Source organism: Lagopus muta, chromosome 8 (genome assembly GCF_023343835.1).
Source record: "Lagopus muta isolate bLagMut1 chromosome 8, bLagMut1 primary, whole genome shotgun sequence".
Taxonomy (NCBI): Eukaryota; Metazoa; Chordata; class Aves; order Galliformes; family Phasianidae; genus Lagopus; species Lagopus muta.
In genome coordinates this window covers 857,180-879,772 of record NC_064440.1, presented here as the reverse complement: position 1 = coordinate 879,772, position 22,593 = coordinate 857,180, and the positions used below count along the sequence as shown (strand labels likewise).

The 22,593-nt window shown below is 44.5% G+C and overlaps 3 long non-coding RNA genes across 3 annotated transcripts; all 3 read right to left on the bottom strand.

The window, feature by feature from the left end:
* Window positions 1-3,043: 3,043 nt before the first annotated feature.
* LOC125696734 (uncharacterized) lies at window positions 3,044-8,766 on the bottom strand. The gene is made up of 4 exons (XR_007378487.1): window positions 7,699-8,766; window positions 6,439-6,536; window positions 5,646-5,696; window positions 3,044-3,623 (listed from the first exon to the last, which is right to left on the bottom strand). It is a non-coding gene; the product is annotated as an uncharacterized LOC125696734 (long non-coding RNA).
* Window positions 8,767-10,748: 1,982 nt separating this feature from the next.
* Window positions 10,749-12,679, bottom strand: LOC125696733 (uncharacterized). The gene is made up of 3 exons (XR_007378486.1): window positions 12,569-12,679; window positions 11,824-11,926; window positions 10,749-10,854 (listed from the first exon to the last, which is right to left on the bottom strand). It is a non-coding gene; the product is annotated as an uncharacterized LOC125696733 (long non-coding RNA).
* A 2,444-nt stretch (window positions 12,680-15,123) lies between these two features.
* LOC125696886 (uncharacterized) lies at window positions 15,124-22,140 on the bottom strand. Its single transcript, XR_007378599.1, has 4 exons — window positions 22,036-22,140; window positions 17,378-17,492; window positions 16,473-16,607; window positions 15,124-15,469 (listed from the first exon to the last, which is right to left on the bottom strand). It is a non-coding gene; the product is annotated as an uncharacterized LOC125696886 (long non-coding RNA).
* Between the last annotated feature and the right edge of the window lie 453 nt (window positions 22,141-22,593).

Here is a 22,593-nt window from a genome sequence, read left to right as displayed (position 1 = left end):
TATCCCTCTTGTGATTTTGCCCATTCTTATGGCCACATTGAGAAACATTAGGAAATATAAAACCAAATAGGATTACGATATCAAATGTTGGCAATGCTTTATGCATTTTATCTGTTTTGCAATGGACCAGTAATGATGAGGGGCTAATGGAAACTGTGGACCCAAAATTTATAACAGCTGCTTCAAAGGAAAATTCTTCTGCTACGTGGATCTTATTTGTGTGGGAAAACCCAATTACTCCCAGGTTCTTGTACCGTACTATTTTCTTTTATGATGCTTTTTGCTGTAAGTGCTTATTACGATTAGATAACCCAGTTACAAATAAACTGTGACCCTCCGCTCTTATCTCCAAATTCACAGCTTTCCAATTTGTCACAGCTAGTTGAGAACTTGACTTCTTATTAATTACTACCATGGGGTCCTAAAGGGAGTTGCAGGGCTACAGCATCGTCTCCTCTCCTGTGAGGCCTCATCTTTGAGCATCTCCGAAAGCTCAGTCTTTGTAGAGGCAGCTGCTTCTTACTGGGAAGAAAAAGTTAAGAAACTACGAGAGATTTCGGGCGTATATCCTGAGATTTGAAGAGCCAACAGTCACCCAGCTGCAGTTTACAAGGCGCAGCCATCTCAGGTACACACCTGAAGGACACAGGTGGTACTCATGTTCTTAGTGACATCAGTGAAAAATCCCAGGGATCAGAAGATCTTGTACAGCACCAAGAATGTAATTTCAGACTTCTTCAACCCACAGCAGGCTCAGGTTTCTTGCTCCCATGTCCAGGCGTGGGGATCTCGAGCTCAGCCACGTCTGCACTGTCACATGCTGAGCCCACCCTCTCCCCAGGGCAGCTTCATCCATCCACTGGTGCCTCCCATGTCTGTCCAGCAGCACGTCCTCCCATGGCTGCTTGGGCCCTGCTTCCGGTGTGGGCACATCCATGCTGCTTCAGGACAGCCCAAGGGCCAGGGACAGAAAGGGCTTTGGAACAAAGTAGACATTTACAGCTGTTAAACAAAAAATAACTCAAGCAACGTGAGAGTTGCATAAAGCCTTCTAATTACAAAGACCTGGCAAAGAAACATATCTGGTGATTCCTAACATCCACTAATTATCAGCAGCATTTCTACAGTTAAGAAGATAAACGCTCAGCTACCCTCTAATAGAACTCACTAAGCCCAATTTCCAAGTAAAACAAATAAAACCTGATTTGCAAAGTACACTATTAAATATTTTATCCATTAGCCACTGTTAAAATCATTCTGCTATCCAAACTGAGCACCTTCTACTTGGACTGTTTCCAGTGCACTCCAAGAATAATATTCGGCATCAATTAACGACCAGTTCTCGTGCTGAACCCACAGCGTGCATTTGTGATGACTGAAATGCATCCTTGCTGCTCTCTGAATGATAGATGAACTGCAATCCAAGCTAAGTTACGGCAGCTGCCTTATTTCGGTACTTTGTTTATATTTTAATTAATGTCATCAAGAGAATATATTGATTTGGTAAGCTGTTTTTTTAGTGAATCATCATACCTGATGCTTGTGGCTTTTTAAAAACCTTTGGTACAGCGTGTGAGAAGGCTTCATCTTAGAAAAAAAAGGAAGAAAGAAGAAAGAAAGAAGAAAACATAAAGGAAAAGGAAGGTTTCAGTCAGCCCTAATGCTACCGAAATCCACAGTGCTTAATTTATCGAATCTCCTGTTAGTGAATGAACAAAGGTAAAAATAACAGGCTAGTTATAAACTAGTACTATGATGATGACATCGTGAATTATTTAAAAAGGGCATATTCAGTGTGACCATAGAGCCATCAATCATAATAGACATTGATGAGAAAAAGAGGTTTCAGTCACTTCCTATCTGCCAAGAGAACAATTCTATCTCACAGGTAGCTGTGAAGTGCCGCTGACCCGATGTCACTCGCATTGTTGCTCTACCCTTTGAACGGGGAGAGCAGATTCTCTCAATATTAGAATCGAATGAGTAAATAAATTCTCAGTTCACTGCCACACTCCTTCAGAGTGCACACTTCAATTTGTCTAACAATGGAGAGGACAGAAAAGCAGAAATCTCTTAAAGCACGGATGAATTTTTTATGGATGCTCAAATCCAGCTGCAAAGAATGGGGTTTTAAATGGTAGCAGCTCTGCTTTTAGCAGGAGCCCCCAGAGACAAAGTCCTCTGGAAGCGTTTTGTGTTGGATTCAGCCCTTCCAAGCGCACCATCCCTTCCTCCAGGCCCATCCCACCAAACCTCTCTGCTGTGGTGCCCGCATCGATCCTACGGAGCTAAGATGGCAGCTCCAAACCAAGGAGCAAAGCAAGCAAAACGAAGCAAAGACTGCGGCTGAGAAGATGGCCGGCGAGCAGAAAGGGAGAGAAAAAGCGCTCCGACTTTCAATTTGTGCGGGATTCATCTAGAGGAGACTCTTTCACCTGATGCCCCCGTAATTATAGCCGAAACTTTCCCTCAGATCACAGGTTCCGTCATTGTTGGTTAGCCTAATTAGCCCACGGAGCTGTGCATCTGCACGGAGGGGGCAGAGGAAGGCTCAAGCAGTGCTGAGCTCCATCCTCGCTGAGCGCACGCGCCCTGGGGACACCTCCCCACTGCTCTGTCAGCAGCATCCCACTGCAACCCATCGTGTGCCAACGTGTTCCACCGCGTCCCATTGTGTCCCATCATGTTCCATTGCATCTCATTGTCTCCCATTGCGTCCCGCTGCATCCCATCACGTCTCATTGTGTTCCATTGCATCCCATTGCATCCCATCATATCCCGTTGCATCCCATTGCATCCCATCGTGTCCCACTGCGTCCCATCAGCTCCCATTACGTCCCACCACCACACCCAGCTCCTGCCTGGCCCCAAACTCCCTGTTTCCCCCAGCCCCGCCATGCCCCACCAGTGCCCAGCCTAGTTGCCTAATTGTTACCGACAGGTAAATCAGAGGTAAAAGAGAGCTAATTAATTTTCCATCCCGGTTTTATTTTACTGTTACTGTTTTGAGAAAATATAACTAAACCCCATTAGTGTTAAGGTAAGACCATGAAACAACATAATATAATGCAAGAAAGACATTTAATAGCGTAGAGGAATGTTAAATTACTAATTAACTCCAAGTTACTGTATAAAAAAGCATAGTAATTTACAGGATTATTGCAATATGCAGCTTAGATTGCCACAAGGGTCAGCTAGGGAGCATTTCGTTCCATTTCTTTCAGTGTGGTGGTTATTGTAAAATTCTTCTCACATTAAAATGTACTGTCCTTACCCACAGTTCATTGCTGCTAATTAGCGGCGGTTGAGATTTCCCTAGCAGTCATTTTTTTCTCTGTTCAGCTGCCAAATGTTACCAACTGCTCGCGATGCTCCGCGCTGTCCGGCTGCCCGCCCCGCTCCGTGGCACTGCTCCGTGTCGGGTTCAGCACCTGTGCCAGGGAAACACTAATCTAATTATTTGTAGTGCTTTTGTTGCACGGAGGCGGCCGAGCCGAGCGGTTCGTGCTCTCAGCGCAACTCAGCAATGGGCATTTCTTCCTCCTTGCTCCTCGGCGCACTCGAAACTGGAATCTCTCCAAATATGTCTTTTGTACGTCTTCAAAAGCGAGTGTTTCCGCATTCTATTTAAGCAAGAAAAGGCGTCTTTTAGTTTTTTACCTAAATATATAAGAAGAATGCCACAACTTTGATTAATAATTGATTAAATAAACCATCCGGACATCAAAGGCAGGAAGAGGAGCTGTTCCACAGAAAGGCTACGCTATCAAATAGCACTTTGTTGTCTTAAACACCGCTCAGATTTGCAGCATTACATGGCACATTCATGTCTGAGGTTATAAACGGCGCTGCTTTCCAAAGGGTTTTTATTATCTTTATTTTAAGGAGAAGAATTCAGATCTTCTTTTATTTTGGTGTGGGGTGTTGCTTTTTTTTTTTTTTTTCTTTTTTTTTTCCCCAAATTTAACAGTTTGAAAACAGAGATTTGGATGAAAATCATCCATCCCCGTCCTTTCCTCTCTCTTTTGTCGGCTTTATGACTAATTTATGTTTAACCTTCTTGAGAATACACTTTCTAAAAAAAAAAAATTCAAAGCAACTTTCACTGGTGCCCAATCCTGGGGCAAAAGGTCTCAAGAGCTCTGAGATGGTTTGGAATTGATGGAGGTGACACGATCTTTTCCACCTCCTCTTCACAGTAGTAAGAGCAATCAGGAAACAACCGCTAATTGCTTCATCAAAATTAAGCTTCTCTATCCTCGTACCAATTATTTCAGCGTTGCTCTTTGGCGTTCCATGCGCCTGCTATCCATGCTCAGAACAAATCAGGCCTCTCGACTGCAGCGTGTTTCCCGGAGTCGCTCAATAAAAGAGGGTTTCAGACGTCAGCTCTCAGCCCTTCTACCTGCTGGCACCTTTCTCTTTGCCTCACCAAAGCCAGCTGAAACGCCGAGCACCTGAACGTACTTGCACTTCATTTACACATGAGAAAGGTTTGTAAAATCTCCACACGACAAGAGTGAAAAATTCCTTCTGCTGACACGGATAAATCCATTCGGTCGGTGATCAAACCGGTAGCCCAAGGGCAACAAAGAACAAGTGTCAGCCACATTCGCTCTGAAGTTCCACAAAAATACCCCCTGGGAATTCCAATCATGATGCTCTATATCTATATTTATATAAGAGGTAGGAAAAATAACACGTATATATATTGCTCATATCTACATGCATCTACATATGCTCATATACATATATATGAAGGCATTATAAAGGGCAGAGAGAGTGGATTTTGAGGACCTTAACCGGATTAAGAACTTTTAAGCTGTTTTAATTTTTCCTCTGAAATATGATGGCCAGAGTATTTCCAAGTGAAGGGCATTGCTCTCTGCTAAAGATACCTTTTTCCTCTGTGATCTGTACCTAACACCTATAGTATATATATGTACATATCTACGTGTTGTTTCTCTGTGCTGTAATTTAGGTTACATTCCTTGAATACTTCTTTTTGGTAGCAAAATGCTAAATATCTTAAGAGGCTACAAATATATTTCTGTGAGTGATGAAGAGAGCAGGAGATGAAAGAGCAGAGCTGACACAGCCCTGTGTTATTTCCTACATTTTGCTTCTGTTAATGCTCTCCCTCTGTACACTAATTACTAGAGCATCAGCTTCATGCACAGACCTTATTCTTCTGCTAGTACCTTGGAAAAAAGGCAACACAAAAACCAGGAAGTGAGACAGGTATCAGGGGTAAAACACAGATATTTGGGCGCATGCTGAATATAAGCATTATATCTGTGTGTCTGTGGGGGGGGGGTTTGAATGCATGTGTGCAGAGAAAGCAACCATTCTCTGCGAGACCCCAACAATTCCTGGATGCAGCTGATAATCTTTGATTATTTTTCCAAAAATGAGATTTTTCATCCCATCTAGCTAGCAGATCGAGCCAATCACAAGCCCATTTCCATACCGGCAAGGTTTCATATTACTTTGAATTATTAAATCCAGCCCACGGTTACCGATACTGTATGTGCTCTTGGAGAGAAAGCACACACACACTCATGCACAAACTTTGCATGAAGATTGAAAAGCGAGGCAGAAGAATAAACAGAGCAGTGGGGAAAAATAAAATATTTAGTACCTACTTTTCATTTATAGGTGGTACAATAGGTCACAGTTCTCCACTATTTCCACACCTAAAAATAAAGCACCTTGAAATGACACAGATCGAGGGGATCCTGGGATGTAGCAAGCCCGTATTTATTTGGTTGGTTTTGTGGATTAATTTTTTTGAATGAATCCCAAGATTGCCCAAAACAACTCTATAGGTGCCATCACCAGGGCAGCGCGAGCCAAAAAACAAGACTCAAGTGCCACTTCCCAGGGGCTGGTCATTGGGCTCTGCCCCATCTCTGTGCTGCTGGGGCAATGCCAGGAGACCCAGGGCCCTAATGGAAGGGCACAGACGTCAGCACCCGTTGGCAGTCAGTGCTCCTCTCGGCGCAGATAACTCCAAAAATAATCAGAGCGATGCTGCATGCTGCTCCTGGTCAATTAGATCGAGCGATTGGAGCCTGGGCGCTCAGTAAACAAGCTCAGAAAATGTCCAGGACCGGAATACTTATCTGCTTCTACACACTCAAAATGATTTTCCACTTCCCATATGGAAAAATGATAATGCAGAAAGCGGATGATTGCGAGTTTGCAGTGACTCCAAGCGACTGGCATTGTTATTCATAGCACTCACCGGCTGGGACCTGCACACCACGAGTCCTCCCCAAAGGCAGCACTGCCTCTGGGATGCAGGAACCTTCCCCAGAGTGTGGTAGGAGCTGCTGAAGGCACCACCTTGTCCACGCAGGCCCAATTAGCCAGCAGAGACAAAACCAACTGGAGAAATAGAAATGGCTCATCTTGCAGAGCAAGGACAGGACTCACTGTGCGCTTGCATCCTGTACACGCGTCTCTCCTCTGCTTTCTTGGGAAAACTCACAGCTTCAGCATAAACTCTTGCTCATGGCTGAAATGCACAGCAACTGTACAGAAGACAAAAATGGGGATATGTGGTAAGAGTTAAAAACAAGTGAGTGTGGAGGATGGCACAATCCATCATTGGAACAGGTTGCCCAAGGAGGTTATGGATGCCCCATCCCTGCAGGCATTCAAGGCCAGGCTGGATGTGGCTCTGGGCGGGCTGGTCTGCTGGTTGCTGACCCTGCACACAGCAGGGGGTTGGAACTGGATGAGCACTGTGCTCCTTTTCAATCCAGGCCATTCTAGGATTCTATGATTCATCCAGCTTTCAAGAGCCACGGGGATGTGGCACTGAAGGGCACGGTGGGCTGGGGTTGGGCTTGAGGATCCTAGAGGGCTCTTCCAGTCTTTATGGTTCCCTGTTTCTGTGATTCCCACCACATTAGCCCATAGCATGTAGGGATATTTTCACATCCCTGGTTTGTGCCAGAAGCTCCTGCAGCACAGGAAGGGAGCAGGGAAGCTCTGTGGACTGAGCTCCTGGGGGCTGATCTAGAACAAGGCAGCAATGGGAAATGTGTATTTCACATTTCCTACTGAAGTACTGCATTCAGGCTGTACTGAGGACTTCAAAACACCAATTTCTGTATTTCTCTCAATAGTCTGATTTGTGTCACCTATGGTGCAATTGCTCTGAACTGAATTTGTACGTAAGCTATCAATGGGAGCAAATGGGAGCAGGCAGCCCTTGGGGAACAGGCTGTGTCATCAAGGGAGCCCATTGGGTGCTATTGTAGAACTGCAGGGTTACAAACATTGCGCTAGAAGAAGAAATGCAATTAATTCCCTTTTAAACAAAGAGCCCCCCACATCTTAGGAGACTTGAAAACAGTGCATCAGAACACCCATTTAATTTGAACATACTCAAATCGTATTCACAAGACTGTAAGTGATTTTTCGGTATCACATGACTGAACTGGGACTCCAAACTCGCATGAATCACAGCCAGAGAAAGTCTGAAAGGAAACTGATCCCAAATCCCAGCTAACAGCCGGTGCTTTCGGGGAGCTGCGGGGTTTTAATTGCTCTGTTGAATCAGAAAACCGAGTGTGTGCTCTGCTGTTACCGCTAATTAATGCACTGACTGCTCTACGCTAGCTCGACCAGGACAACACATTTTGGGGTTGCCTGGTTTTTTGTGTTTCAGCACTGATCGTTACTGACCTCGTGTGATAATTTGGGCGCAGTTCCCCTGCTGATATTGAGATCCTCGCTGTTGCTACCGACTTGATGGAGAACAAAGTTAAAGCCACTGCAGCGCAGCAATCACGGACGCCGCTCAGTTCGTTATCCTGGCCGTTCTCAAGGTCTGTTGGTCATTTCTGTTTCCACTGCTCTTCCAGGAGGAGTTACAGAAGCTCTGAGTAATGCTTTAGAGAGTTTATGATTAGAGCTTCAGTGACCTTTTACCTTGATGCTCTGAGATGCCACACAGTGCTTCCTGCAGACTTTGCTACTTGGTTGTAACCTTTACTATCCCGATTCAAATCAAACTTCCTCTGATTAAAAATTTCTTCTCTATGTAATTAATGTCTTCCTCCTTCCTTTCTTCCTCCCTCTCTCATAAAGAATTTAAATAGAAGATTTTTGGATGCGATGCCTCAAAATATGTTTGTTTTTTTTTGTCATTACTGTCTTCATAAATCATTATTTCTTAATGAACAGCTAGCTCATTCTCCACACTGTTGATACGCCTCAATATTCAGCATCACTGTCAGCACAGATTTGCTGTTCTTCCCAACATTCATTGAAGAGGCACAAATAAAATGTGTTTCAGACTTTTGCTGACTGTCATCCCCATCCTGCTCTCGAAGGTGGCCTTGGGGCACATCTCAGAGGCAGCACGGTCCTTTTTCATTAGATCTCTCTGATTCTGTATCATGTAAAAGGGAAATTCTGGTACATTTAGCAAACCATGTTGCTCTTTAAAAATGATGAGGCATTGGAGGTGTTTCTCAATGCATGTAGAAGATGATTATTACCTTCTTGAGTAACGTTGTCAATATGTCTGAATATCTCTACCTGATGGTACAGAACTAGGCAGGCATTTTTGCTGACACATTAAGAGTTTTAGTGGTTCTATACATAAGTTACCTAACCACAGCCAAATACTAGGCCTTCCAAGGCAATTCAGGATCTCAGAGAGATATACATGCATTCCCCTGTGACAGCACCCCCTCCTTTCTGGCTAAGCTTTCCCCAGGAAGCCTTGCAAGCACTCAGCACCGCAGCCCTTCCCCCTCTCATTGCCCTTGAGGGAGCACCAGGGACCCAGCAAGAACCTGGCTCTGTGTGTCCCAGAGGTGGGCACTGAGAAGACCTTGTTCTTTATTCCTCTGTCTCATGATGCCAGTGACATCCTCTTCATGCTCTGGGATCTTTTTCTTTTTTCTTTTTTCTTTTTTCTGTTTTTTGCCAAATATGTTTTTCCTTTCATAACACATATAATGGATTTTACCAATTACATTTTAACTCTTCAATCCCCACAGGGAACTCGAACCAAGGTTTTGAAGTTATTCTCCAAAAGAGGAGAGTGGGGAAGCAGTTGGATTTTTTACCTCTTTTTTTTTTTTAATCTATGATTGGAATTTCCTACAACTCTGCTTTAGAAACCTTCTAAACTTTCAGTAAACCTCCAAATACAGTTTTGTTGGACAAAAATACAAAATAACACGAGCCTTTGGGCATGGATTTGTTCCCCCCTAGCACGAGGTGCTGGGGCAGGTTCTGCTCCTTTTCTCCCCATACAGACACATATTGCATTTTCTGGGTTGTTGCCCACACAGACAAATTTTGTGACTTCCTTCTGCAGAGCTGCAAGAGTAATGAGAAAAAAAAAAAGAAGGAAAAAAAAAAAGGAAGGGAAAGGGAAAAAGAAAAGCTACGGAGAGCCCACACCCCCATCATGGCTCCGTGTGCCCCAGCTGCACATCATACATGCGGAACATTGAACCGTCCTCTTAAATATTATGACATGGAGAAAATCACATTGTGCTTTAGCCTATCAACAAAGGAGCAAAGCAATTACAGAGCTAAACACAGTCGAGGAAGACCCAATAAAGAGAAATCCAAGAAAATTTGGTGAAAATTCTTAGGGGGCCTTACAATGTTTAATCATGCTTCAGGCCTAAATTAATATTCTGCTTCTAATTCAAAAGCCTGAACCACAAAGGTACATCTTTTGGGTATTTTTAATAACCGTCGTACAACACTCTGTGAATTAGCAGCTGGTCTGACTGGTATTTTACCTTTTCTTTGCTTACTCAAGTAAAGCAGTTAATATTAGTATAATCATCAAACTAACATTAGCCAGACAGAAGGACAGATTTTTTTTTTTCTGTACTGTAATGCAGAATTATAAAATAAAATAAAAAAACAACAACAACAAAAAAACACAACGAAACCAAGATTTAGGAATTCCTCTGTGTATTAGTTTAAATAATTTTTTTTTTCCTAGGCAGTTTCAATAAACCAAAAGATCTTTGTTGTATTCAGCCATTTTATAAGACAAACAATAGATTAAAGAGCACCCAGGCACACGGGAAGCAGGAAAACCTGCCCCCCGCTGGGCGAGAACAAAGAGCTGAGCACACACTCCTACCCATGGCTGCTGAGTGGCATGAGCAGCGAGGATGGAAGGAAGGCAATGTGGATGGAAGCAAGCCCATCCTGCTCACTGCAGGCAGGGCGATGCACAACTCACCTGCCAAGTGCAGGTTAGTGGGCTTGCTCCTGACCTCTAAAACAGACCCAAACTTCTCACTGCCATGCTTCCTCCTTCCAGCCCTGCTATTTTCAAATGTGACATCAGGTCAGATGCTTGGTTTCACATCTGGTTTGTGGAGGAACTGGTCTAACTCAAGTTTTAGCTGGGTTTGGGTAATCATGTGCAGTTGTCAAGGAGAAAGAGGATTTCCTCTAAACGAACAAGAGAGACTGGAAGGAACAAAAATGTTGAACAGAAGTCTCTGCCATTGAGAATCTCATTGAGAAGTGTCTGCCATGAGGTCAAACACTGCTCACAGACAACCCACAGCTGGCCCCACCTGAAGTCTGCAGGTTTCTAATTTGGATACTGACCAGAGCCACGGACTTTGGTACATAGTCCCCATTTTCATACAGTTCCTACTTAATAATCCCTTAAAATTACAGCCCAGGGTACCTGAAGCTGTGTCTGTGATAAGCAAGTAGTATAAACACCTGCTTGTGCTGTTCCTCCTGTAGCTCTCAAATCCCACTCTGACCATACGCAGCCCCTGGAGCACAGCAGGTCAACCACATGCAAAGCTTCACACAGTGCCTGGTATTGTCTTGCTTTTGCTGCAGATAGACAAAAATAACAAATGTATGTAAATACAAAGGCAAGCAGGCAGGATAGGAGAGGAACCATTCTTTTGAATCTGGGGTTGTATGAATCCCTTATGGGCAGTGTCTCCATTAACACCTGTGTGTACTTGTACCTCTGCAGCTCTCTAATGGTTACACCATTCTATGTTACAAAATGCTCCAACGTATTTTTTCTAGAGGAAAATTCCACAGTGCTCCTGACCTCACCATATCCCCAGCAGACATGAGGACCCACACAAGCAGAGGAGGCAATGGGTCTGATGGGAAACAACAGGGTGTAAAACTCTGCACCAGTGACTGTGGCTTGCCAGCAGGTCTCTTGGTGGGGACGTGCTGCTGGTAGCTTCTTTAATATCTTCATGGATTAATGCCCCAGGAAAGCACAGCTTACAATGTGTTTGCACATGGTCTTAGCCAGAGTCCCTTGCTCTATGCTGCACTGATTCCCTCTGCACTGGACCATCTGCTTCCAGGGAAGACAAAGAAATACCAGGAGCCCCTGCCCACCTGAACTCCAGCAAAGAAGCCCCCTGAGCACTCATCAGCCCTCACCAGAGCAAATCCTCTCGTTTTTCAAGGAAAAAAGTACAGTTCTGCACTTCTTTATTTCCCATAGTTGGCTCAGCACTGCATCCTCTGCCTGTGTTACGAAGCACAGGCAGAGAATGAATGGATGGGAAGAGCAACCCCAGCTAGCAAAGAGCAGGGCCTTGTGTTGGTGTTGGACCAGTATCCATAGGAGGGGCTAAAGTGCAAGGGGAGATCAGTTTGACAGAGCAGAGATAGGCTTAGCAATGCAAAGGTTGATGAAAAGAGACGGAAATGGCAATGAGAAAATTCAGAAAAGATCTGAAGTGTTACACGTAACATCACAATCAGCCCTTCTGTGCGCCCATGTGTGCAGAGACATTCAGACATCTCAGCCATTGCAGGCTCACTCACCAGTGTTCCCAGTAAAATTAAGGCAGCTTTAAAGGAGTGTATCGCTTTGTCACGTTTATTTCGCATCTTCCTGATAACACGGTTCATGCTGTAAAAGGACGACCTGAAAAATCAAGCTTGGTTAAAACAAACTATTAAAATAATGTAAATATGGGGGAGGGAGGGGGAATAGAATTGGGAAAATGGAAGAAAATCTAATGGGGAGTTTAATAAAGAGAGAAAAGCTATTTTATGTCAAGGTAGCAGCTCAGAAAGAGAGCGTACAGGTGCCCTGAGCAGGGCCTGGGGTGCTCCCTGTGAGCGCTGGGATAGCTGAGCCCTGCCACACACCACACACAGGTGCTGCAGGGCAGGAGCCCCACGAGATGGACCAGCGCTCTGATCCAGCATGGCAAATCCTGGGAGTCCCAGTAATATCTGCAGACAACGTAATTTAAGGTGTCCTTTCCATTATTCAAATGCGTATGTTGCTACAGGGTGAGAAGACAGGCAATACGGCGTGGAGCAGAAACAAGAGGACACCGGTGAAATGGAAGGAGAGGGGCTAGCAGTTTGCCTGGCTGTGAGCAGGCAGCACCTGAGGACACTGGATCTGGTACCTGCTCTGCACCAGGCAGGAGGGAACAGGGAAGCTCCTGGTGGGAATCTCCTGGCGCCTTCTGGGACATTGCACTCAAGGGGAGACAAACTGCATGGAACAAAACCATCTCTTCTGGCCCAAAGCATCCCAAGCCAAAGATCTTACCACCTCACTCTGTTTTGCAGCAGTTGGCTCTTCCTCTCACAGCACACAGCAGCTTCCTTGTTCCATTCTGGACAAGTGAACACAGAACCATAGAATCCTTTAAGGTTGGAAAAGACCTCTGAGATCCCCACGTTCAACCCCACCCCCCCATGCCCACTGCCTGCATCCCTCAGTGCCACATCCCCACAGCTCTGGGACACCCCCAGGGTTGGTGACCCCCCACCCCCTGAGCAGCTGTGCCACTGCCCAACCACTCTTTAAGAAAATTTTTTCCTAATATCCAACCTGAAGCTCCTTTGGCACAACTTGAGGCCATTGCCTCTCATCCTATTGCAGGTTACTTGCATCAAGAATTGCACGAGTATTTAATCTATTCAACATGCAAAAATCAGCTGCATATCTAACATGAATTCTCACATTTACAATATTTGAAAAGCTCGCCAGTTCTGCAAAGCCATTCTCCAGTATGCTGTGATTTCCACATCCCAACAGTTAGGAAATTGGAACCAGTATGTAGAGCATTTCTCCCCTTTCTGCAGTATCCTGACGGCATGATGCTGCCCCAAGTTCCCAAAAGAAGCCCACCAGCCCATCCCCAGGCACTCCCTGTCGAACCTGCAATGTCCACAGCTCTCTCCTAGTGCTGTTCTGGTGCTCATTGCCCCACTATATCTGATTGTATTAATTATAAATTACACCCCGGGTTACTTCTCTCACACTTTAGCTTCTTTCATGCTCCTGGCATTGCCAACACCTCAAACATTGTGTTGGTATAAACAGTTTGAATTATTTAAAGGGATTCCCAATGTACACGTGTACAATGTTTCTACACTTAGTTTCCTATCTTCAAGCCTTCCTCACTATAATTTAATTTTTTTGTCATTATATAGGAAACAAAAATGTATGGCAGATTGAATCCCCTATGTTCTACAGTGCATTTTCAGACTCACAAGCCTGGCTTCTTGGCGTTCCCCAAGCAGACACGATGCTGTAGATGGCTACTTAGATGCATGCACACACATCTTGCAATGCACATACAGCTCATTACAACATACATGATTTCATATTGCACTGGAATACATACGTGAATGCTCATAAAAAGCTAAAAAAACATAAAAGAATGATTGGTTACACTTACCAGAAAAGAATGTAAGTAGCAATAGATTACAGTCTATTCTATAGCTTCCATCCAAACGCAGCAAGAAAATCTACAAATAATGCTTTCAAGCACGTTTTGGTCTGCTTTTTACAGCAAGCAATTTAAAAATAAAATAGAGAGAGCCTTTGTAACATTGATAATGTGACTGTTTTCAAGGTGAACTCGCTCCTATTTTTCATGACGCCCATTAATAGCTGGGCGGCGCGCCAGGAGGCAGGGAGGTGCTGCCAATCGCTGCCATGGGTTTCAGCACTTGGTGAGCCAGTTTGTGAAAATACCCTGGAATGTCTTCCTCCACTCTGTTCCCACAAATCTTGAAACAGAAAACACTTTTCCAAGTGACTTTGGAATCGGCTCTTATGTCTCTATTGCATATTGCTGCATACTCACCACGGCGACCGAGGAAAGCTGACCCCGCCAACTCCCGACCTCATCAAAGGACAGAACTATAAAAAAGAGTCTGGTGAGAAGCAGTTTTCGCAGTAATTTCAGCCTAATTTTGCCAACATTACGTTAGAGAAATGAGCTGTAAGGCACGTTTTAATAGCAGAACTATAAATATCTCTGCCTTGGAGGGCGCATTGCTTTATCTAACAGTGTTATACCTGGGGCAACTCTACTGTTTATCAAGCAAAGAGACAAATGTTGTAAAGGTGCATCTTGCAACCTGCAAAGCCCACGGCTTTTCAAGCTCTCCTGCTGCTTGTGTGCTAGGCAGCAACTCATAGAATTGCAGAACCATAGAATGGCCTGGGTTGCAAAGGAGCACGATGCTCATCCAGTTCCAACCCCTGCTGTGTGCAGGTCACCAACCAGCAGCCCAGGCTGCCCAGAGCCACATCCAGCCTGGCCTTGAATGCCTGCAGGGATGGGGCATCCACAGCCTCCTTGGGCAACCTGTTCAGGTGTGTCCACAAGTTTGAACACAGCAACAAGTCATTCCAGTAACAACACGTTTATAGACATTCACAAGCTTCTCCAATCCTCCCACCACGCACACAATAGGAAGGGTTTTCTGAGCCCCTCTGGCCCTGTCCCTTCCGACCCTATGGGGGCTGCAGATGGGATGAACCTGCTGGCATTTGTCATTTGAGGCAGTATTTGTAAAATGTTTCAACCTTGCATATAATGCATAACGGTATTAAGTAGAATATCTAAAGTACTTAAACTAATTATGCCTATTTTGTAAGATTAATTATAATTAATAATTTAACATATTTTATCATTTAAGTCAGTATCCGTTCTGATCTTTAACTTTAGAGAGCACACTGTATACGTACCACATAATTAGGGCTTATGTATCACATAATTAGGGCTAAATACTAGGAAATCAGGCTAATTAGACCAAATCAAACTGAATTATTTAAGCTTTTTTTTTTTTAGATGTAGAATATTTAGTAATTAAATACTGATTTCATTTTCTTGTACTCATGCATCTCACTTGTCCCTCGGCCGCCTGCTATAATGAAGCATTATAAAAGTGTTTGTCACGGAAGCACAGGACTGGGGGCTCCAGCAAACAGCTGGGGGGGGGCTGGAGTGCACACAGCAGTGCAGACATCCAGAGCTTTGCCTCTGCCCCATGCCCTTCTTTGGCCTCTTTGCCCACAGCAGCACCCTCACCGGCTGCTGGCCACGCACCCAAGAGCACCATTAGTGGCCATGGCTCTGGTAGGAAGCGTTCTGAACAGGGGCTGTTGGCAATATCACATGTAATAAGGTCTTTCAAACAGAGCACGTTGCTGCCAAAAAAAAAAAAAAAAGCATAAAGAACAAGTGAACAATAACAGGACTGTACACAAAAAGAAAGGACCGGCCCTAAAACGGTCGCAGCAAATTTGTCGTTCATTTCTCGTATACATTTACAGCTATAAAAACTTCTCGTTTTCTGTGGAGATTAATTCATTTCATTAGAATTCATCCAAAAAGACAATAAAGCCTGGTTATGGTTTATCATCCTTCTAGGGCAGATGATCTAAACGGAGTACTTCTGTTACTGAGCCACTGGTGAGCGCTGCGTGCAGCCCAAACCCACAGGTGTGGGAGTAACATTGCCTGGTTATATGCTGGCACCAAACTCAAAGGATCACCTCCTAAATGATCTTGTGGCTGGCCTTCAAACAGAGCAAATCATAGAATGGCCTGATTTGAAAAGGACCAAAATGCTCATCTAGTTTCAACCCCACCCTGCGAAGTTCACCTGGGGGCAAAAAGAGCATCACTTTCTAATGGTGTATTTCTCAGTTTACCAACTATGGAACAGGCTTGAATAGAAAATACATTGATGGGTGGCAAATCCAGGAAAGCTGAATGCAGCAGTGGGCACAGGGCTGGGTGGCATCACTGTGCTCACCTCCCACTCAGCTCCAGGTGTGCATATTACAGGATTAACACCCCAGCAGTGCAAGCAGCTGGAAATATTCTTTATATCAAGGTAAATGTTAAAGGAATCCATATGAGATCAAAGGGCCAGGAAATTGAAAACAATCCCACACCAAGTAGTCAGGGTCCCTCTATCTGAGCAGCATTTGCTTCTGCTGCCTTATCCAGCGCTCAGAGGAGTCAATAAAAGGAATCCCACGGACTTCCAGGGGCTTAGGCGTGGAGTTTCCTTGTGTTTTGTTCTGAAAAATCAGTGTTCTTCCTGTTTAAAGTGCTTAGGGGCTAGATTTGCACACTGACTTTTTTGAGTGTCGCTGCTTGAATCAAAATAAAACGGCCTTTGGGTGTTTTTTAAAAGCTCACCGTGGCACATGTGCAGGAGTGTGAGGAAGGCAGAGGTGTGGCAGAACCAAAGGAGCAGGCATTGGAGCTGAGACAGCCCGTGTCATGAAACAACTGAAGTAAAACATTGCTGAGGATGCTGGGTGGTGGCATTCCCTGGGGAAGGGAGAAAATACAAATTCAGCTCTGAACACAGACCCACAACACCTGGCACAGCCCCTCACTGCACCAGCACTCAACAGGATTGCTACCACCTCCATTCATTGGCACCCAGCATCACGTGCTGCCTGCTCTACCCATCAGCACTTGGCACTATAATAGAACGTAGAATGGTTGGGTTTAAAGGGACATTAAAAACCATAGAACCATGGAATGATTGGGTTGGAACGGACATTAAAGACCACAGAACCATGGATTTGTTGGGTTGGAAGGGACCCCAAAGCCCCCCACCCTTACCTCTGCTCTGGGCTGGCTGCCCCCCACCATTTCAGGCTGCGTGGAGTCGGACACATCCAGGGATGAGGCACCCACAGCTCCAGGCAGCAGTGCCAGGGCCTCACTCCTCCCTAATACATCTAATCTAATGTAATCTTACATGCCACCTCCTCCTTCTGCCAACATGGGTTGAGTTCCACGTGGAGCTCACAGCCACAGCTGCCCATCTGCCCACAGACAGCAGCAGGGCCCAGCTCCAGGCACGTCGAGCTATGGGGTTTCTCAGGATGTGCTCAGCTTTTTTTTGCTGTCTTTTAGGCTCTTTGTTGAAGAGATGCAACATCAGTGAACCCTTAACGACTTCCTTTGTGAGCAGCACAGGTTCTGCAAAGCAGAGGGTCCCAAGCAGCATCAGTGATGGCATGGAGCAAGGAGTGCTGCTTATGGCCCAGGTGGAAGAGCTGAAGTCAGGGAGAAAGGTTTGTTCTGACCTTGCCTCTTAGCATTTCTATTTCCCATCCACACGGAGTCCAGGTTTAATTTGTCCTTGCAGAAGGGCTCCTGCTCTCCTCTGTATTCTCTGGATTGATGTGGAAGCACAGCTCTCTGTTCGGGCAGCAAAATGCAAAGAATGAATGGAGCTCAGAATACAAATAAACTATTAATAAACATTGATTTTGTGGGTTTATGCTTTTTTCTTAGCCCTGTAGCAATATCTGCAGTGTGAAATTCATGAAATTAAGCTATTTTGATTTTTTAACACTGGGCTTTCTAATCACTATTTTATTGGTAATTTATTACACATTTCAAATTGGCCTGGAGATATCCCCTGGCAGGATCAGCTGCACAGAATTAAAACAAAATGTCAATTTTCACTTACTCATATGAAAGGAAGGAAGGTGGGTTTTCTTTCTTTTCTTCCTATTTTTGTGGTCACTTTTTAAACACCCTTTTTGACAGACATCTATGCAAAAGTGTACAGTTCCAGCTCAGAAAAGGGTAATTTAGCAAATCTCAAGCCTAGGAGAAGAGGAGGATCTCCCTGAAACTGCAATGCACAGTGGGTGGCATTTTTGGCCATTAGGTTAATTAGATAAATCCATAACTGACATGGCAACACCCTCAACGCACACACCGCCAACTCAACGCGATTTAACCAAGCGTCCCCCAGCAAAGGCAGCCCAAAGACACGCAACATGTCGGCACAACTTTTCACCCCTAATTAAACAGAGCCCTTCCCAACAGCTCAGGAAATACAGGGAACATTTTTGGATGCGCAGCATCTCATCATCCCACAACAGCAGCGGCGCTCCGGCTTCACAAGCAGCATCGCCACAAAGAATAATTTAACGCCCATTAATAAAGGAATTTTCAGAGGAGCTCGAGCTCAAATTATATCAATCTTCCACTGTTCCAAAATAAACGCATCAGGTGGCATTTAAATGCAGGTGGCTAACCATTTTATCAGTGCACATATTTAAGCTATTAGAAATTTAATTAGAAAAATTAAATTAAACACACTTAATGCAGATTCTAATTCTAGCGACACTGTCCTTATCATTATGCCATTTTTATAGCAAATTATAAAGTATGTCTAAATTGTACAGGTTTGTTTCTGACTGATAGCTGAACTCAGATAATTAAGTTGTTAACCATGTACTTCAGTGGTCAACATGGTTATATATCTTTGTCTTATCGCTTCCCCTCCTCCTTGTTTCCACAGATCTCAGGGGAAGCAGATGAATGGCACTTGACACTACCCACCTACACAGCGACTGATTAGACGCAGCCCTGTGCCACAGGTACACTCAATTATGGGCTTTTCTGAGACTCAAGCGTTTCCTGACGCCGAAAGAGCTGAAACTGTTTATTCGACGCATTTTGCAGCCGAGGAAAGCCGTGCTGAATTGGACTTTACGCCCGCAGTGTATTTTACCACCTTGGAGCCTCCAAGCAGAGCTGTGCAAAGGGATTTATTGCATCCGGGCAGAAATGAATAAATCCCCTCTACCACGTCAAGCAAACTGCAGCAGAGAAGGGCAACACGTCCCGGGGACAGGGATGGGGATGGGGACAGCACGGACGTGCCAGCAGGGTGACACGAGTGCAGGCAATCTAGCAGTGGGTTGGACCAACACATATCAAAATACAGACATTACAAATGCAGGCAATCTACCAAGGGGTCAGACCAATAAATGCCAAAATATAGACACAGATGTATAAGTAACGGAAAATCCGACTGCAATTCCCCTTGCAAAGCAATCGATATTCATATAATTCAAATGCTGCCCACCAGGAACCGAGCATTGGTTTTCTAAGATTGGAAAATACTTCTGGCATATTAGAAAGGAGAAGAAATTGAGATAGTTCAAGTGCTTCAGCCAGATGCACGTATGTGTAGTTTGGGGTGTACAAGCTTTCCCTTGATGCTAACAGAAATTGTGCTGTTCTTGTAATTTTTGGACGTCATAGAATCACAGGTCCTGCTATCATGTTTGCCAAAACCGTCGCAGGAGATGAATTACATTACTTCTTATCCTAACCTGGTTGGGGCAGCTCCCCACGTCCCACCCAGCTGGGCCCTGCTGGATGGTACTTTTTCAACGTTAGATGCAATGCAAACACGTGGAAGATGCACAGAACCTTAACTAAGCATCTGACTTTGCCTATGGCCCCTACAGCAACTATTATGAACGCGAGAGCTGGGTAATGACACCAGACTTTTCTATCAGGCAGTTGCAGTAATTTCTTCTTCCATTTAACGTGGCTCTGTGCTGAGCATCACCCACACCGAGCATTGGCACAGCGGCTTTGGAAGGGCTGAGGACCTAATGGAGTTCCACTTCATTGCTCCTAAGTGATTACAAACTAAATATCCTCCGTTCAGAAGAGGAATATGTGTTTCTTCCCATTTGCACTTGAGAGAGTAACAAACGGGGTTATATTTGCAATATGTCAACAATAAAGGCTTTGACACTGCAACTTGGTTACACAAGGTGCTCTGTATGTTATTTGGGGTTGGGTCTTTGGTTTGGGGGGGTTATTTTTTAGCTCCCTTTGCAGAAAATGTGGTAGAGGGGGAAAAAAAGAAAAAAAAAAAGGTTATTAATGAATTCAATAGGGTCTAGTGGCTTTCTTTTAAACTTCTGAACACAGGAAACATTTCAAAAGATGCTCCTGAAAGGAAAAGGAAGCTCTTCTGCCTGGTGGGGGGCAGCAGCCCTTCCCTAGAGACCTCTCCCAGAGAGCAAAAACACACACATACATATAGGCCAGGCAAGTAGGATTAAAGAAAATCCTTTCCACAATGCATTTTGCTGCTTTTGCTTCTACGTGATCAGACTGATTTCAACCACACTTTCTAAAAAATATGTAATTATTAGCATATAAATTTAACACCTAGCTCTGCTGTAGTGACTACATGCCTTTCATGATTTCCTTTACTTATTTAACATTGGTAATTATTTGCCTGAAATTATTGTTTTCTTTTTATTGTATTTTTGTTATTGAATCTTATTTATTGCTTAAAATCTTATTTATTGCTTAAAATACCTTTATCTTTCAGATCCCTGCAGACTTTCATTTTTAGTATACTTAAAATAATTACAGAGGAGATTGAAAATAAATGTCCGAATCAATTTTTTGATCCTTTGCTCTTGAGTATTTAAGCACACAAGCCTTCTCTTTCTTAGTTTAGGGGAGAGCAGTGAGTGCAGGACGTATCGTGGTCTGCTGTGAGTGGTCTGCAGTGTCCAGGCTCAGCAGCACTCTCAAGCTGGATACCAGGAAACACTTCTTCACAGAAAGAAGTGGTTAAGCACTGCAATGGGCTCCCCAGGGAGGTGGTTGAGTCACCATCCCTGGTTGTGTTTAAGAACCATTTGGATGTGGTGCTCAGGGACATGATTTAGCAGAGGGTTGCTAGACTTAGGGTAAAATGGCTAGGTTGTGGTTGGACTCAATGAAGGTCTTTTCCAACCTGAGTCATTTTATGATTCTATTCTACAATTGCTTTGGTGAAAATGTTGTATCTTGCCTAATTATGAGCTTCTAGGAACACAAACTCTGTTGGCCTACCATACGGATGCACTGGGCACACTCGGACAGCCCTGCTGCTGGTGTGGCACAGCAAAAACAGGAGGAAGCTCAACTGGGAACTGCAGAGAAGACTTCTGGCAATTGCTTAAACAGTGCCACACTTCTTTGCTGAGAACGCTTTAGGTAGCTGCTATGTATTTACAGGTTTGAATTCAAGACAATAAAGCTTAAGTTAATGAGCCTTGAAGGAAACCGTGCATGGAAGTGTGACACTGGAGCTGGGATGCCTTCAGACCAGGACCACCTGAGCACAGCTGGGGGCCTCAGTCCACAGCCCCATGGCAATGAGAAGCACCAGTTGGGCTGTGAGCCCCTTGAGATGCTCCTGGGCTGGGGCATGAGGCCACACAGGGCTTCCTGCAGGCTGAGATTGTGGAATCACAAGGTCATAGAACTATTGGACACCTTGAGTTGGAAGAGACCCATAAGGATCACAGAGTCCAACTCCTGGCTCTACACAGGACCACTCACAAATCAGATCAGAAATCCTGGAGACCACCAAAACTCAGAGATCCCAAAGACCACGGCAGGAGTAAGGCCAGCTGACAGGGAGAAAAGGAAGCAGCACGGGCAGCACTCACATCTACATGTGCTGAGCCTGCAGAACAGTGCTGGTAACTTCCTTTCTTACTAGTGGCAGCAGTAGTACTATTCTATCAGTATAAAAGCCTTTAGGAATGTCTGAAAAAATATCATTTAATGTTAGGAACAGAAATGTTAGTAGAAAAGCCTGGGGAAAGTTGATTCTTTTTTTCCTAGAAGCCAAAGTTTGAGGGGGAGAAAATAATGGCCGTTATTGATACTGTGTGAATTTATTTAGGAAGATAAAAGGAAAGCTTGTGTGTGAGCAGAAAGGGAACAAAAGAGACTGAGAAGGAAAGTGAGAGCAGAACAGAGAAAAGATGGGAGAATGAAAATAGAAATTTCAAAGGAAATCTGGGAGTCAAACTACTCTTGCGGAAACATGAGAGTTGTGAAAGCAAAAGCAGTTGTTCTGCAATTCCTAGGATTGTTTTCCTCTATTGGAATTACTGTAAAGTCCATTTCTTACCTTCCTTCAGCGATGTCAGTGCAGATGATGCACTGTTACAGGTGAGACCCAGCACAACTGATCTCCCCACTGCAGCCGCAGCCCCTGCAGGACCTCCTGGACACACGGACACCTGAAGGCCTTCCATGTACAGTTGCTGCAAACACCTCTCCCAACACAGAGTCGTCCTGACCTGCCAGTGAAAATGCCCTGTTTTGACAAACACAACCTAAACTGAATGGCAAGTGTTTCCAGCATCACGCCCCACGCACTCCACACTTGGAAATGAAGCGTTCTATCATGACAAGCCTGCTGTGTGACCTGGGAGGTGGCCAGGGCCATTTTTAGAGCTTGCCTTTTGAAAATTAAGCAATTTGCTGCTATAGAAAGCCCCATATAGAGTCCACAACCATCACTGAACACCACTATTTGAAAACTTCCCTAAAACAACAGCAGGAGGTTTTTCTCCTTCCATCACCTAAACCACGAGGATTTCCGAAGTATTTCTCTTTACAATACGTCACCCAGTTTTGCTACAAGTTTTATAAACTCTCCTGTTTTCAAACGTTAAGCATTTTA